We start from the raw sequence: 5,773 nt of genomic DNA, 5'->3' as shown, positions 1-5,773 counted from the left end.
CTATCACACAACAGAATTATGCATGTTCCATTGTATGAATGACACAAAATTTAGAGGTAGATATCCCGCCATCACTGAACTCAAAATTCCCTCCGAAGACAAGTTCACCAACTTTATCACACAACAGAATTATGCATGTTCTGTTGTGGAAATGTGTTGCATGGTACAATGGTCTAGTTATTTCCGTTGTATGACAATTTGACAATTTCTACTAGGTGTACCTAGGGCAAGATGAAAAATCTTGTACAATAGATATTGTCATTCTGTTGTCTGAATGAGGAACATAGGCGGCAGTAATATTTTCATTTTGGCTCAAATCGATTTGAAATCCTCCCACCAAACCTAGGCAGCGGCAAATTTCCCTCCTTCTTTTGGCACATATCATTTTATGTATACTCTCCTACGACAGTTTTTACCATCTGTTGTGGGATGAACTAAAATTATGGCCACCAACCCCATATATATGTTCGATAGAAAGAAAGAAGGAAAGGAAGAAAAACAAAAGAAGAAGAGGGCTACAACCACTCAAACGTATTTTTCCCTTCCCATCCTCCCCCCCCTCCCCCCCGGGGGCAGTCTCTCTGTCAAAATGCTGAGCTTAAGCCTCTCTCTCAGTCCAGCTCCTCGCTTCTATTCTTTCTTCCCCGATATACCGACCCAAATCCTCTACCCTAATTCACCGGTTGTTCTTAGTCTCCAGCGAGAAATTAGGGTTCGAATTGGGGCTCGCTCTTCAGTTCTCCAAATCTGCCTCCAACTCCATCTACCTAGTCGATAATCAAAGCTCCGCTTTGCATTACCCAAATCAATTCAAGGCTTCTCGATCCGGTAAAGTCCCTATCTCTAACGAATTCTATCATCTTCTAGATCTGATTTTGCCTTTGTCATCTGCCATTGCTTTTCCTTGAATGACTCCTAACCCGAAATGACTTCTCCTCTCCGCAGCTGACCCGCCAATTCGCCAGACGGACCCAACTCAGTTGCTTCCACAACGAGAACCAACCCGCTCTCTCCAAGGATGAACAAGGCCCGCCTCAGGAGGTCGTTCTCAAAGCTATTTCAGGTTTCGTTTTCAGGGAAGCTTCAACCTTTTTGAAAGTCGAAGGCACTGACAGAGCTCATTATCTAGCCAAGGTACTATCTTTTCCTAATTCTCTTTTTTCTTTTGTTTTCCCCCAATTTGCTTTGTTTCAGTTTTATTACAGACTTCATGAATTTCTGTATTGCTTTTGTGATTTCGCGTGTGTGTGTGTGTGTCTGGGAACACATTTCTTTTCGAACTTAGCTAAAAAGAAATAGTTAGCCGGTTGTTGGTTGATGGGTCTGAAGAATTTGTGGGTCTTCAATATGAATTGTCTGGTTCTGGAGGAAATGGAGTATGGGGATGATTTGGATAAGTTGACCATTGAGTTCTGGGATTTGGGACCTTTGCGTGTCTAAGTTGCTATCTCTCTGGCTTATTTTTCATTTGGGTCTTTCACTACACATGTTGTTTCAGTAATGCACCTGGTTTTGTTTTCCTCTTATATGATTGCATTTAGATTCCCTTGTTTACTCATTTAACTGATGGAGTGATGGGTAGTCGCTGATTTGCTGGTAATCTGGTAAAGTATTTTGTTTCTGATTTTGTTTTGGGTTTTGGGTGAATCAGAATTATTGACGAGAGCACCAAAGGATCTTGTTGAACCCGAAAAAGTTCTTAAAGCAGCCCAAGTCAAACTCGTCCTCACCAATCAAGTCACTCATCACCATTGGTATTATGCAGTTCACCCTTCTTGATCCAATTTAGAAATTTACTGTGTTTCTGACATTCTGTTATGTATATTAGTTTGATAATCTGAATTACTAAGTTGCTATTTACTAATGGGTAGTCAAACATTAGAACACGAAGAAGAAGTTGCTGTACTAATTAATGGGTAATCTGAATTACTAATTTTGGATAGTTTTTGATTTAGTGATTCTTCGAGCTGTTTTGGATAGTTTTTGATTCAGTGATTCTTCTGAGAACTCTCGATAATGAACGTTGTAAGTAAAGTTTGGACCTTTCTTTGTTTAAAACATAAACATAGTTCCTGGAAACTCTTGGTTATTATGATTTGGGCTAAATACTGGTTACTACCATGTGGTTTAGGTCCAAAATCAATTCAGTCCCTAGACTTCTAATTTCATCAAAAACACCCCTGCAGTTTCAATTTTGATCTAATAGGTCTAATCTGTTAGTCTTCCAATAATTGAGTCATTTAACTTGTTGACGTGGCTCATATATGGTCTATGTTTTATGATGTGGTGTTGACGTGACATGCATAGTCAATTTAGGAGTGGGTCTTACTATTAGAAATCTATCAAATAAAAAGTTTTTCATCAAATAATCCAACTATAAGTTGAACCCATAGCAGAATATTAACGAATTAGACCTATTAGATCAAAATTGAAAGTATAGGGGTGTTTTTGATGAAATTAGAAGTTCAGGGACTGAATTGATTTTGAACTTAAACCACAAGGTAGTAACCAGTATTTAGCCCTTATGATTTAATTTGTTAGGATTGATCAGCCTCTAAGTAGAAAATGGACGAGATCGATGCTATTGGGCTTGAAATTTGTTCAGCATTTTCTCTAAGATTGCATGTAATTAGGCTTGAAATTTTGCATGTAAATTAGCAGGTCATAAAATTGCATGTAAATTAGCAACATCAGGTAAAGTAGGCAAATTGCTATGTTGTTTAAATTGCTCTGGTGTTTATTGGGAAGCAAGTTTATTCGAGTCTTTTTATAGGCTACCTAAGATTTGTTTCTTTTCATGATTGGGACTCTTGTTCTCATTATTTTAATGGTAGATTCTGATATTGCCATTACTTCCTGGAACTATGCATCTACTTAATTCATTAGCTGAGGCTTGAAATTGTTTTGTATTTAATTTCACAGCCATTACAAGAGGAATTAAGATTAACTGTTGACTATTAGTTTTGGCTGGTGGATTGTAGTTGAGTTACAGGAAGTTGCTGTGAAGAAGTTCCTAGACCAGGATTTCTTGGGTGCTGCTTTGGCTGAGTTCAAAAGAGAAGTAATTCTCTAGTCCTTGTCTGCATTTTCATATTCCACTTTATAGTACCAGCACTTTCGGGAAAAAAAAAAAACAAAGAAAAGAAACTTACAACCTAGAAATAATTGTGGTATATTCTGAACCATACTTTCCCTTGTTTTAAGTTATAGACAAAATAAATTGGTATGGTATAACTTTTCAAACTTAAGTTGAACGGTAATTGATCATTCCTCGATCCTCGCTAAACTAATATGGCGGACTATGCATCTTTGTACTTTTACAAGTTTGACACATGGATCAATGTGCTGCCTTGGCTATGATTTTAGTTTCCAGGTAATGTGCATGATAAGTTTACTCATCTATGATTTTAGTTTCCAACAATGCATTCACTTGGATGATTGTGTCAATTGCAATTAAAAACTTAATTGACTATGTGCATTTTTTGTTTTTGGGTGAAATTAACTATGAGTAGATTTTAACAGACCATGTTATGGGTTGGCTCTGCACAAGTTTTTGACAGTTTTAGCTGCAAAGTAGTGCAAGAGCATTGGCATGTGAGTCATAGATTGCCTCCGCATTTGCAACTTAGAGATGATCTCTATTAGAACTTTGTCAAGAAATGAGGACCCACAATTGGAAGAAGATAAACTACTTGGCACAGGTATACCAGAATGTCTAAATGTGGAATCTCCTCCTCAGTGCAGAAATGCATATCAACCTATCCCAAGGTATATGATTATCCAGTTGACTGCTTCTTTGGTGATGCTTTGATACTTAACCATGAATATGTAGTCTTTCACAACTGTCAATTGTCAACTGTATAGAGTTTGCATTTGTTATTGCTTGAATACACACAAGTGCCTGATGTAGACATTGTCAAATTTCTTCAAATCACTAAACAAGTTTGCATCTTGCAGGCCAATTGCGTGGTCAGATTATTGTGCTTGAAATTTGTTCAGCATTTTCTCTGTATATTACTGTTAAAAAGCATACCTTATTTGTTGACTTCATGTCTAGCCCTGTATTTTTATGGATGAGATCGATGCTATTGGTGGACAGCGTTTTAGCTAAGGGACCAGTGCAGACCATGAAATCCAGTGAACACTCATGGAGTTGCTTAACCAGTTAGATGGATTTGATCAACTTGGGAAGGTACTTGAGTTCTCGTTGATCTTGTTGGTTATTCAGATTAAGGCCCAGTTTGGGATTGATTTTGGACTTGCTTTTGGGGGTGCTTCTGCTTTTGCGGTAATGGTATGGTGTTTGGTAAATTCTCTAGAAGTTGCTTTTGGTCCAAATAGCTTCTCCCGGCAGCTGAAAGTGAGAAGCAACCAAGGACCAGCTTTTGGATTCTGCTTCTGTGGAAAACACGGAGTGAACAGTATTTTTAATGAAATTTACCAAATGACTTATTCTGTCCTCATTCTTTTCTAACAATTACATTGTGAGCCGGATAGGGTTGCCTAGCGTCTCCATTCGCTCTTCCCAGCCTCCTCTGCCGTCAAAACATATCTTCCCAGCTCGAGAGATCGCTCTGTCTCCCACATCTTCAAAGCGAACGAGCGTTTTCTCTGTCACCGCCTCTCTCTCTCTTCCTCAAGCAGCAAAGCAGAAATTCTTGGTTGCTTTCTGGCTTCGATTTCTGAGAGAAACTGAGTTTGCTGATCTAGGTAAGGGTAAAGGCCCCTTGTTGTTAAAACCCAAGATCCCTTTCCTCTGCGCCACCTGCCCTCTTCACTGTGCCGCCGAGCTCTTCCTCCGGCTCTGCCGCCGCCGCCCTGGAAATTGTCTTCATTTATATAACTGTTGTGGGTTTTCATTATGATGGCTGCAGGAGCATTCAAATCTCTGAAAGTTTCAATTTTTCCTTCTTGTTTGTGTTTGATTTGTTTTGAATTGTGAAGTGAGTATTGGGTTTTAAAGATCTGGTGGTCTTAAAGATCTGGTGTTTTTCTTTGCATTTTTGGTTTTCTAACAATGATCTGATCATGGTGCAGGCCAATTGTGAGTGAGACATTCGAGGTTATGTTGAAGATAATAATGTTGTTCAGAGCATTGCAAGCTTCTGTCATGATCTGCAGGTACTGGACCAGATCCTGGACCTAGCAAAAGCTTCAAGGTCATCGGAAGTATATAGAGCATTATATTTGTGCAAATGCTAGCTCTTTTGGATACATGAATGTATATATATATGATTCTCTTTTGGTACACTAGACGCTTGAATTAGAATACTTCATTATGTAATATATATTGAGCATTATATTTATGCAAATATTCTAGGTAGAATATCGATAATGAATGAACGTTGTATGAATACACATTTGTCGTCAATCACACAATAAACCACTAAAATCACTCAACGGTCTCTATAAAATTTTGTTGTCTCATTAGTACTCACACAACAGAAACAATAGATGTCAGTTGTCCCATGTTAAATCACATAACGGTATAGAAACAATATGTTGTATGACTTGTGAAGAATTCAACACTGAGCCTCACACATACAACAGTTACTTTATGATATCTGTTGTGTGAAGGAACAACCAACAACAGTTGCCATATTTTTCTGTTGTATGATAAGTTAACCAACAACAGTATGGTATTATTTCTGTTGTCTGAGTGTCATTTTTCTATTGTGTGAAAAGTTAACCAACAACAGCATGTACTTACTTCTGTTGTCTGATCACCATCAAAACAACAATTGAATGCGCCACATCCAATTTCTGGCATTGG

The 5,773-nt window shown here is 38.1% G+C and overlaps 1 long non-coding RNA gene across 6 annotated transcripts; it reads left to right on the top strand.

Moving 5' to 3' along the window:
• Positions 1-569: 569 nt before the first annotated feature.
• LOC133717856 (uncharacterized) lies at positions 570-4,212 on the top strand. Of its 6 annotated transcripts, none has more exons than XR_009849978.1 (6): positions 570-828; positions 946-1,134; positions 1,652-1,754; positions 2,982-3,061; positions 3,551-3,768; positions 4,058-4,212. It is a non-coding gene; the product is annotated as an uncharacterized LOC133717856 (long non-coding RNA). The 6 variants fall into 6 exon arrangements; XR_009849975.1 differs by having other exon boundaries at positions 3,523-3,768; XR_009849976.1 differs by having other exon boundaries at positions 3,513-3,768.
• Positions 4,213-5,773: the final 1,561 nt, after the last annotated feature.

The sequence above is a fragment of the Rosa rugosa genome, chromosome 6 (assembly GCF_958449725.1).
Source record: "Rosa rugosa chromosome 6, drRosRugo1.1, whole genome shotgun sequence".
Classification (NCBI taxonomy): Eukaryota; Viridiplantae; Streptophyta; class Magnoliopsida; order Rosales; family Rosaceae; genus Rosa; species Rosa rugosa.
This window is presented reverse-complemented; position numbering and strand designations above follow the sequence as displayed.